Source organism: Scyliorhinus torazame, chromosome 1 (assembly GCF_047496885.1).
Source record: "Scyliorhinus torazame isolate Kashiwa2021f chromosome 1, sScyTor2.1, whole genome shotgun sequence".
NCBI lineage: Eukaryota > Metazoa > Chordata > Chondrichthyes > Carcharhiniformes > Scyliorhinidae > Scyliorhinus > Scyliorhinus torazame.
In genome coordinates this window covers 302,623,576-302,635,867 of record NC_092707.1, presented here as the reverse complement: position 1 = coordinate 302,635,867, position 12,292 = coordinate 302,623,576, and the positions used below count along the sequence as shown (strand labels likewise).

Sequence of the window (12,292 nt, the reverse complement as noted above, 5' to 3'; positions counted from 1 at the left end):
CAAAACATATGGGTATGATTCGCTGGGCTTCTCGAGCACCTCGCACACCTATCCTCCACCCCAAAAAATTTACTGAGCCGTGCTCCAGTCATATGCGCCCTGTGTAATACCTTAAACTGAATCAGGCTTAGCCTGGCACACGAGGACGACGAGTTTACCCTGCTTAGGGCATCTGCCCACAGCCCCTCCTCGATCTCCTCCCCCAGCTCTTCTTCCCATTTCCCTTTTAGTTCATCTACCATAGTCTCCCTTCGTCCCTCATTTCCCTATATATATCTGACACCTTACCATCCCCCACCCATGTCTTTGAGATCACTCTGTCCTGCACCTCTTGTGTCGGGAGCTGCGGGAATTCCCTCACCTGTTACCTCGCAAAAGCCCTCAGTATACCTGAATACATTCCCTTGGGGCAACCCATATTTCTCGGTCAGCGCTCCCAGACTCGCGAACTTCCCATCCACAAACAGATCTTTCAGTTGCGTTATTCCTGCTCTTTGCCACATTCCATATCCCCCATCCATTCCCCCCGGGGCAAACCTATGGTTGTTTCTTATCGGCGACCCCCCCCCCCAAGGCTCCAGTCTTTCCCCTATGCCGTCTCCACTGTCCCCAAATCTTCAGTGTAGCCACCACCACCGGGCTTGTGGTGTAGTTCCTCGGTGAGAACGGCAATGGGGCTGTCGCCATAGCCTGTAGGCTAGTCCCCCTACAGGACGCCCTCTCTAATCTCTTCCACGCCGCTCCCTCCTCCTCTCCCATCCACTTACTCACCATTGAAATATTAGCGGCCCAATAATATTCACTTAGGCTCGGTAGTGCCAGCCCCCCCCCCCATCCCTGCTACGCTGTAAGAATCCCTTCCTCACTCTCGGGGTCTTCCCGGCCCACACAAAACCCATGATGCTCTTTTCAATCCTTTTAAAAAAAGCCTTCGTGATCACCACCGGGAGGCACTGAAACACAAAGAGGAATCTCGGGAGGACCACCATCTTAACCGCCTGCACCCTCCCTGCCAGTGACAGGGATACCATATCCCATCTCTTAAAATCCTCCTCCATCTGTTCCACCAACCGCGTTAAATTTAACCTATGCAATGTGCCCCAATTCTTGGCTATCTGGATCCCCAGGTAACGAAAGTCCCCTGTTACCTTCCTCAACGGTAGGTCCTCTATTTCTCTACTCTGCTCCCCTGGATGCACCACAAACAACTCACTTTTCCCCATGTTCAATTTATACCCTGAAAAATCCCCAAACTCCCCAAGTATCCGCATTATTTCTGGCATCCCCTCCGCCGGGTCTGCCACGTATAGTAGCAAATCGTCCGCATACAAAGATACCCGGTGTTCTTCTCCTCCTCTAAGTACTCCCCTCCACTTCTTGGAACCCCTCAACGCTATCGCCAGGGGCTCAATCGCCAGTGCAAACAATAATGGGGACAGAGGGCATCCCTGCCTTGTCCCTCTATGGAGCCGAAAATATGCAGATCCCCGTCCATTCGTGACCACGCTCGCCATCGGGGCCCTATACAACAGCTGCACCCATCTAACATACCCCTCTCCAAAACCAAATCTCCTCAACACCTCCCACAAGTAATCCCACTCCACTCTATCAAATGCTTTCTCGGCATCCATCGCCACTACTATCTCCGTTTCCCCCTCTGGTGGGGGCATCATCATTACCCCTAACAGCCTCCGTATATTCGTGTTCAGCTGTCTCCCCTTCACAAACCCAGTTTGGTCCTCGTGGACCACCCCCGGGACACATTCCTCTATTCTCATTGCCATTACCTTGGCCAGGATCTTGGCATCTACATTTAGGAGGGAAATAGGTCTATAGGACCTGCATTGTAGCGGGTCCTTTTCCTTCTTTAAGAGAAGCGATATCGTTGCTTCAGACATAGTCGGGGGCAGTTGTCCCCTTTCCTTTGCCTCATTAAAGGTCCTCGTCAATACCGGGGGCGAGCAAGTCCACATATTTTCTATAGAATTCGACTGGGAATCCATCCGGTCCCGGGGCCTTTCCCGCCTGCATGCTCCAAATTCCTTTCACCACTTCTTCTACCTCGATCTGTGCTTCCAGTCCCACCCTTTCCTGCTCTTCCACCTTGGGAAATTCCAGCCGATCCAAAACCCACAATTCTCTCCCTCCCATCCGGGGGTTGAGCTTCATATAATTTTTTATAAAATGTCTTGAACACTCCATTCACTCTCTCCGCTCCATCTCGCCTTCCTCATCCCTCACTCCCCCTATTTCCCTCGCTGCTCCCTTTTTCCTCAATTGGTGTGCCAGCAACCTGCTCGCCTTCTCCCCATATTCGTACTGTACACCCTGTGCCTTCCTCCATTGTGCCTCTGCAGTGCCCGTAGTCAGCAAGTCAAATTCTACACGTAGCCTTTGCCTTTCCCTGTACAGTCCCTCCTCCGGTGCTTCCGCATATTGTCGGTCCACCCTCAAAAGTTCTTGCAGCAACCGCTCCCGTTCCTTACTCTCCTGCTTCCCTTTATGTGCCCTTATTGATATCAGCTCCCCTCCAACCACCGCCTTCAACGCCTCCCAGACCACTCCCACCTGGACCTCCCCATTATCACTGAGTTCCAAGTACTTTTCAATGCACCCCCTCACCCTTAGACACCCCCCCTCATCTGCCATTAGTCCCATGTCCATTCTCCAGGGTGGGCGCCCTCCTGTTTCCTCCCCTATCTCCAAGTCTACCCAGTGTGGAGCGTGATCCGAAATGGCTATAGCCGTATACTCCGTTCCCCTCACCTTCGGGATCAACGCCCTTCCCAGCACAAAAAAGTCTATTCGCGAGTAGACTTTATGGACATAGTAGAAAAACGAGAACTCCTTACTCCTAGGTCTGCTAAATCTCCACGGGTCTACACCTCCCATCTGCTCCATAAAATCTTTAAGTACCTTGGCTGCTGCCGGCCTCCTTCCAGTCCTGGACTTCGACCTATCCAGCCCTGGTTCCAACACCGTATTAAAATCTCCCCCCATTATCAGCTTTCCCATCTCTAGGTCCGGAATGCGTCCTAGCATCCGCCTCATAAAATTGGCATCATCCCAGTTCGGGGCATATACGTTTACCAAAACCACCATCTCCCCCTGTAGTTTGCCACTCACAATCACGTATCTGCCCCCGTTATCCGCCACTATAGTCTTTGCCTCGAACATTACCCGCTTCCCCACTAATATAGCCACTCCCCTGTTTTTCGCATCTAGCCCAGAATGGAACACCTGCCCCACCCATCCTTTGCGTAGCCTAACCTGGTCTATCAGTTTCAGGTGCGTTTCCTGTAACATAACCACATCTGCCTTAAGTTTCTTAAGGTGTGCGAGTACCCGTGCCCTCTTTATCGGCCCGTTCAGCCCTCTCACGTTCCACGTGATCAGCCGGGTTGGGGGGCTTCGTACCCCCCCCCCCCCCCCCCCCTGTCGATTAGCCATCACCTTTTTCCAGCTCCTCACCCGGTTCCCACGCAGCTGTATCTCCCCCAGGCGGTGCCCCCCCGCCCATCCCCTCCCATACCAGCTCCCCCCTCTCCCCAGCAGCAGCAACCCAGTAATTCCCCCCTCCCACCCCCCCCGCTAGATCCCCCGCTAGCGTAATTACTCCCCCATGTTGCTCCCAGAAGTCAGCAAACTCTGGCCAACCTCGGCTTCCCCCCATGACCTCGGCTCGCACCGTGCGACGCCCCCTCCTTCCGGCTTCTCTATTCCCGCCATGATTATCATAGCGCGGGAACCAAGCCCGCGCTTCTCCCTTGGCCCCGCCCCCAATGGCCAACGCCCCATCTCCTCCACCTCCTCTCCTCCCCCCATCACCACCTGTGGAAGAGAGAAAAGTTACCACATCGCAGGATTAGTACATAAAACTCCTCTTTCCCCCCTTTTTAACCCCCCTCTTTGCCCCCCACATTCGCCCCACCACTTTGTTCAAACGTTCTTTTCAATAACCCGCTCATTCCAGTTTTTCTTCCACAATAAAAGTCCACGCTTCATCCGCCGTCTCAAAGTAGTGGTGCCTCCCTCGATATGTGACCCACAGTCTTGCCGGTTGCAGCATTCCAAATTTTATCTTCTTTTTATGAAGCACCGCCTTGGCCCGATTAAAGCTCGCCCTCCTTCTCGCCACCTCCGCACTCCAGTCTTGATAAACGCGGATCACCGCGTTCTCCCATTTACTGCTCCGAGTTTTCTTTGCCCATCTAAGGACCATTTCTCTATCCTTAAAACGGAGGAATCTCACCACTATGGCTCTGGGAATTTCTCCTGCTCTCGGCCCTCGCGCCATCACTCGGTATGCTCCCTCCACCTCCAATGGACCCGCCGGGGCCTCCGCTCCCATTAACGAGTGCAGCATCGTGCTCACATATGCCCCGACGTCCGCTCCCTCCACACCTTCAGGAAGACCAAGAATCCTCAGGTTGTTCCTCCTTGCGTTGTTCTCCAGTGCCTCCAACCTTTCCACACATCGTTTCTGATGTGCCTCATGCGTCTCCGTCTTCACCACCAGGCCCTGTATGTCGTCCTCATTCTCGGCTGCCTTTGCCTTCACGACCCACCTAAGAAACCCGCCATGTCGCTGACCCAAACCCCCGACTTTGGAGACTCCGAAGCCCTCCATCCCAGCAGAATCCGTCTCCGGGCCACCAGGGAGGGAAAGGCCAAAACATCAACCTCTCTGCCCCCCTGGGCTCTTCGATCTTCCGACACTCCAAATATTGCCACCTCCCTTCCAGGACCTCTGACATGACATCCACGAATCCCTGCCAAAAGCCCCTCAACCTCGGACACGCCTAGAACATGTGCACATGATTCACAGGACTACCCCACACCGCCCACACCCGTCCTCCACCTCCTCAAAAAACCTGCTCATATGAGCCCTGTGGACCACCTTGAATTGGATCAGGCTAAGCCTGGCACACAACGAGGATGCATGACTCTCCTCAGGGCCTCCTCCCATAACCTGACTTCCAACCCCCCTCCCAACTCTTCCTCTTCACCTCCTCTAATGGAACCCTTCCCACTCCATCAGTTTCTTATGTACTCCCCAACTCCTGTTTTTGATATCACCTTGTCCTGTAGCCCCCTTAGTGGGAGGCGCGGGAAGCCCGGGACCTGCCTCCGAACAAAATCCCACACTTGCAAGTATCGGAACCCATTCCCACCTGGCAACTCAAACTCCTCGTCTAGCTCCTCCAAACTCGGCAAACCCTCCTTAATAAAAAGTTCTCCAAATCTCTCGATCCCTGTCCGCTGTCACCTCCTAAAGCCCCCGTCCAAACCCCCCGGAGCCTACCGGTGGTTGTCACAGATCAGTGACCACACCGACGCCCCCTCCAGTCCCATATGCTGTTTCCATTCCCCCCACACCCTCAGGGCTGCCACTACCACCTGGCTTGTGGAGTACTGAGCCTGCAAGAACGGCAGAGGTGCCATTGACAAAGCCTTCAGACTCGTGCCCTTTCAAGATGCCGCCTCTACCCACTCCCACACCGACCCCTCCCCCACTACCCACTTCCTAACCATCGATATGTTAGCCGCCCGTAATAGTTGATAAAGTTCGGAAGGGCCAGTCCCCCCTCCCTGTGCCCCTGTTCAAGTAGGACCTTCACCCACGGGGCTTTCCCGACCCAAATAAAACCCGAGATCGCCGCATTCATCTTCCTAAAAAACACCTCAGGGATGAAAATTGGGAGGCACTGAAAAACAAAGAGCAATCTCGGGAGGACTGTCATTTTCACAGTCTGTACCCTCCCCGCCAATGACAGCGGGAGCACGACCCACCTTCGGAAGTCCCCTTTCATCTGCTCTATTAACCTGCCCAAATTTAGTTTGTAAAGCTGACCCCAGTCCCGTGCCACTTGAATACCCAGGTACCTAAAACTCCCTCCCACCACCTTAAACGGCATCTCCCTCAATCTCCTCTCCTGACCCATGCCTGGATCGCAAAAACCTCACTCATGCCTATATTCAATTTATAACCTGAGAACCGACCAAATTCCTCCAGTATCATAATTTCTGCAATCCTCCCCAATGGGTCTGTTATATAAAGGAGCAAATCATCCGCATAGAGCGAGACCCTATTTTCCACCCCCCCTCTCACTATCCCTCACCAAATGTTCGATGTTCGCAGCGCCATTGCCAATGGCTATATGGCCAGGGCAAACAGTGGTGGGGAGAGTGGACATCCCTATCTCGTCCCACGACACAGGCTAAAATATTCTGATCGCACCCAATTTGTCCTTACATTTGCCACCGGTGCCTGATATAGCAACCGGACCCAATCCACAAATTCCTGCCCGATCCCAAACCTTACCAGGACCTCCCACAGCTATTTCTACTCCACCCGATCAAAGGCCTTTTCTGCATCCATGGCCACCACCACCTTGACCTCGCGCCCCTCTGCAGGCATCATTATTACGTTAAGGAGCTGGCTAATATGGACGGCAGGTGGCGTCCCTTAACAAATCCCATCTGGTCCTCCCCTATGACCCCAGGAACACAGGCCTCTATCCGTGTGGCCAAGATCTTTGCCAGCAATTTTGCATCTACGTTTAGCAGTGAGATTGGCCGATACGACACACAGCTTTCCAGACCTTTATCCCATTTCAATATAAGGGAAATCGATACCTGCGATAACGTTGAGGGGAGTACTCCCAACTCCTTTGACTCATCAAAAGCCTTTACCAAAAGCGGCCCCAACAGCCCAGAAAACATCTGATAGAACTCACCGGGTATCCGTCTGGCCCCGGGGCTTTGCCCGATTGCATCGCCCCCAATCCCTCTATAACCTCCCCGAGCCCAATTGGGGCACCCAGAGCACCAACTCCTCATCTATCCTCAGGAAATCCGGCTCTCCCAAAAATGGTTTCATCCCCTCCTCCCCGGCTGGGGGTTCAGATTTATACAATTTACTGTAAAACTCCCGAAATACATCATTCAGCCCCGCCGGATCCAGGACCACCTTCCTCCGTGTCCCTCACTTTCCCCATCTCTCTCGCCGCCTCCTGTTTTCTCAGCTGATGTGCCACCATCCTACTAGATTCTCCTCATATTCATAAATCGCCCCCCTTACCCTCCTCAGCTGTCCCACCGCCTTACCCGTGGACAGGAGCACAAATTCTAGTTGCAGTCTCTGACGCGCTTTCAAAACCCCGTCATCCGGAGTCTCCGTGTATCTCTTGTCCACCTGTAAACTTGCGCCTACCAGTCTGTACAATGCCGCCTGCTCAGCCTTCTCCTTATGGGCACAAATTGAGATGAATGCTCCCCTAATAACTGCCTTCAATGCCTCCCAGACCACCCCTGGCAACACCTCTCCCATGTCATTACTCTTAATGTATCCCCGAATGGCCTCCCTCACCTGCTCACACACCTCCTCCTCTGCTAACAGCCCCACATCCAACCTCCATTGCGGGTGCTGGGCCTTTCCTTTACTAACTTGCAAGTCCACCCAGTGCGGAGCGTGGTCTGACACCACTATTACTGAATATTCAGCATCTACCAACTCAGACAGCAGCGTTTTGTCCATTACAAAAAAAGTCTATCCGGGAATACACCTTATGCACATGGGAGTAGAACAAAAACTCCTTACTCCTTGGCCTCACGAATCTCCATGGATCGACCCCCCCCCCCCCCCCCGCAAATGTGGTCCATGAACCCCCGGAGCTCCTTAGCCATTGCTGGTACCTTCCCAGACCTAGAACTCGAGCGGTTCAGCCTTGGATCAAGGACCGTGTTGAAAACTCCCCCCATAATCAGTTGATATGAATCTAGGTCCGGAATCTTCCCCAGTAACCGTCTCATAAACTCCACGTCATCCCAGTTCGGGGCATATATATTTACCAACACCACAGCCTTCCCTCCAGTTTCCCACTAACCATAACATATCTACCCCCCCCCCGGGTCCACCTCTATATTCCCCACCTACCCCCCCAGTCCGCCTCTATATTCCCCATCTCGAATGCTGTGGTAAACACCACTAGTAACACATTGCATGTATTACAGTACTGCTACTCTATTACAGGTACAACAGTAAATCCCAGCCTGCTGGCGGCATATAAAAGTGTATGCTCTCCTGCGCTGCTCCCATTCTGGTTCCAGCTGCAGGAGGCACAAATTCTTGTGCAACAAAGCCTCGATTATTTCACCATTCTCGTCTCATGGTAATTGACGGTACATCAATTTATTGCACAAGATTTTAAAAGATGGACTTCCTAATCAAGCTTGATCGCCTGCAGCTGAGCCCTCACGCAGCCAACGCCACGTCCACCTTCGAGCACTGGCTAGCCTGCTTTGAAGGCTACCTCAGAGCAGCCACTGAAGAACTCTCGGACCCACAGAAGCTCCAAGTCCTCTACTCACGGGTGAGTCATCAAACTTTCCCCCTCATCCGGGATGCGCCTACCTACGCAGAAGCGATGACGCTACTAAAGGGACAGTACATCAAGTCTGTGAATCAAGTGTACGCCAGGCACCTCCTGGCCACGAGACGGCAACTCCCGGGGGAAACTCTGGACGATTTCTTGCGGGCTCTACAGAATCTCGGTAGGAGCTGTGACTGCCAGGCAGTTTCGGCAGCCCAACACACCGAACTACTAATCAGAGACGCTTATGTCACGGGCATTAAGTCTACGTACGTTCGCCAGCGGCTATTGGAAGGGGGTACGCTCGATCTTGCAGAGACTGTGCAGCTAGCCAATTCCCTGGAAGTGGCCTCCCGTAATCTGGAGGCCTACACCCCCGACCGCGCGGCACCCTCGTGGGCCCCACCAGCTGCCGACTCGAGTACACCGCAAGCCTGCGCCGCACGGCAACCAGCCAACTCCAGAGGGCCCAAATGTTATTTTTGTGGCCAGAGCAAACATCCCAGGCACCGCTACCCGGCGCGGAGCCCGACCTGCAACGGGTGCGGGAAGAAGGGCCACTTTGTTTCAGTTTGCCAGGCCCGGTCGGTCGCCACTGTTTCCAAGACCGACATTGCTACAACCCAGTGTGATCCAGGGGTGCCATCTTCTTCACAACAAGCCACGTGTGGCCTGCGGGCGCTGCCATCTTTGATGCCGCCCGCCATGTGCGCCCCATGGGCGCCACCATCTTCGGCGCCATTTTGGATCGCGCCTCAAGACCCCTGCTCGTTGTGCCGTTCGCTGCCCACTGATACCTCCGCCACCGCTGATCAGCCCGGGACCTCCCAACATCTTCCGTAGCTCGCCTCCATCACCCTGGATCAGTCTCGGCCCCGCAACCTCGCGACCGTTACGACGACGGTAAAGATCGATGGGCACGAGATGACCTGCCTCTTTGACTCTGGGAGCACAGAGAGTTTCATCCACCCTGCTACGGTAAGGCGCTGCTCCCTTCCGGTACTCCCTGTCACTCTGAAAATCTCCCTGGCCTCCGGATCCCATTCCGTGGAAATCCGGGGGTACTGTGTCGTGACCCTCACCGCTCAGGGCGTAGAGTTCAGCAACTTCCGGCTCCACCTCCTCCCCCATCTCTGCGCTGCCCTGTTACTCGGTCTTGATTTTCAATGGCACCTCCAAAGCCTTACTTTGAAATTCGGCGGACCCCTGCCCCCCTCACCGTCTGCGGCCTCACGACACTTAAGGTCGATCCACCTTCACTATTTGCAAATCTCACCCCGGACTGCAAACCCGTCGCCACTAGGAGCAGACGGTACAGTGCTCAGGACAGGACCTTTATATGGTCGGAGGTCCAATGGCTTCTGCGGGAGGGGATCATTGAGGCCAGCAACAGCCCCTGGAGAGCTCAAGTGGTGGTAGTGAAGACTGGGGAGAAGCACAGGATGGCCATTGACTACAGCCAGACAATCAATCGGTACACGCAGCTCGACACATACCCCCTCCCACGCATATCTGACATAGTCAATCAGATTGCGCAGTATCGAGTCTTCTCCACAGTCGACTTAGAAGTCCGCCTACCACCAGCTCCCCATCCGCCCGGAGGACCGCCAATACACTGCTTTCGAAGCAGATAGCCACCTCTATCACTTCCTCAGAGTTCCCTTCGGCGTCACCAAAGGGGTCTCGGTCTTCCAGCGAGAGATGGACCGAATCGTTGACCAGTACGGGCTGCGGGCCACCTTCCCGTACCTAGATAACACCACCATCTGTGGCCACGATCAGCAGGACCACGACTCCAACCTCCAAAAATTCCTCCATACGGCCAAACTCCTTAACCTCACCTACAATAAGGAGAAATGCATGTTCCGCACCGACCGCTTAGCCATCCTTGGCTGCGTAGTGGAAAATGGAGTCCTAGGGCCAGATCCCGACCGCATGCGCCCCCTCCTAGAACTCCCTCTCCCCCACTGCCCCAAGGCCCTGAAACGATGCCTGGGGTTTTTCTCCTATTACGCCCAGTGGGTCCCGAATTATGCGGACAAGGCCCGCCCATTCATCAAGTCCACAGTTTTTCCCCTGACGGCTGAGGCCCGCCAGGCCTTCAACCACATCAAGGCGGACATCGCCAAGGCCACGATGCACGCAGTCGACGAGACCCTCCCCTTTCAGGTGGAGAGCGATGCATCAGACGTAGCTCTGGCCGCCACCCTCAACCAGGCGGGCAGACCCGTGGCTTTCTTTTCCCGCACTCTCCATGCCTCCGAAATTCGGCACTCCTCTGTCGAAAAGGAGGCCGAAGCCATTGTGGAAGCTGTGCGACATTGGAGGCATTAGCTGACCGGCAGGAGATTCACTCTTCTCACTGACCAACGGTCGGTTGCCTTCATGTTTAACAGTACGCAGTGGGGCAAGATCAAAAATGACAAGATCTTGAGGTGGAGGATCGAGCTCTCCACCTATAACTATGAGATCTTGTATCGCCCGGGGAAGCTCAATGAGCCCCCGATGCCCTATCCCGCGGTACATGTACCAGCGCACAAGTGGACCGACTCCGGGCTCTCCACTTTGACCTCTGCCACCCGCGAGTCACCCGGTTCTTCCATTTTGTCAAGGCCCGCAACCTGCCCTACTCCATTGAGGAGGTCAGGACTGTCACCAGAGACTGCCAAGTCTGTGCAGCGTGCAAGCCGCACTTCTACCGGCCAGATGGAGCGCACCTGGTGAAGGCCACCCGCCCTTTGAGCGCCTCAGCATGGACTTCAAAGGGCCCCTCCCCTCCACCGACCACAACGTGCACTTCCTCAACATAATTGATGAGTACTCCCGGTTCCCGTTCGCCATCGCATGCTTCGACATGACTTCTGCCACGGTAATCAAAGCCCTGCACAGCATCTTCACTCTGTTCGGTTTCCCCACCTACATCCACAGCAATCGGTGATCCTCCTTCACGAGTGATGAGGTGCGTCAGGTCCTGCTCAGCAAGGGCATCGCCTCGACAGGACGACCAGCTACAACTCCCGGGGAAACAGGCAGGTGGAGAGGGAGAACGGGATGGCCTGGAAGGCTGTCCTGCTGGCCCTTCGGTCTAGAAATCTCCCGGTCTCCCGCTGGCAGGAGGTCCTCCCGACGCACTCCACTCCATCCGGTCGCTCCTGTGCACCACTACTAATGAAACCTCTCACGAGCGTGTGTTTGCCTTCCCTAGGAGGCCCACCTCTGGGGTCTCGCTCCCAACATGGCCAACAGTTCCTGGACCCGTCCTCCTCCGGAAGCATGTGCGGAGCCATAAATCGGATCCCTTGGTTGAGAAAGTCCACCTCTTCCATGCAAACCCGCAGTACGCCTACGTGGCACACCCTGATTGGCAACAGGACACAGTCTCCCTCTGGGACCTGGCAGCTGCTGGCTCCCCACCCACAACCCCCGGCCCGATACCACTCCTTCACCCCCCTCCCCCCCGGTTGCCTCATTCACCCCTGCGCCACCCACCCTCCCACCAACTAACCTCACCGCAGCCCCCCACCCCAGCAGGATCTGTCCCCTCACTGGATCCACTAAGGGGTGACGAAGAATAGGACAACATGCTCCCGGAGTCGCAGGTGACCACATTGGCGCCCACATCACCACCAGGACTGAGGCGATCGCAGCGGTGGGTCAGAGCCCCCGACAGACTCAATCTGTAATTTTTTTTTCACACCCCGCTGGACTCTTTTTAAACAGGGGGTGAATGTGGTAAACACCACCAGTAATACATTGCATGTATTACGGTACTGCTGTTCTATTACAGGTACAACAGTAAATCCCAGCCTGCTGGCTCCTCCCAGCAGGCGGCGTATTAAAGTGAATGCTCTCCTGCGCTGCTCCCATTCTGGTTCCAGCTGCAGGAGGCACAACATCTTGTGCAATAAAGCCTCGAT

The 12,292-nt window shown here is 54.7% G+C and overlaps 1 protein-coding gene across 4 annotated transcripts in view; it reads right to left on the bottom strand.

The window, feature by feature from the left end:
• The window catches only part of LOC140423183 (glycine N-acyltransferase-like protein 3), a 47,921-nt gene that overhangs the window by 34,722 nt on the left and 907 nt on the right, over positions 1–12,292 (bottom strand). The window lies entirely within an intron of this gene.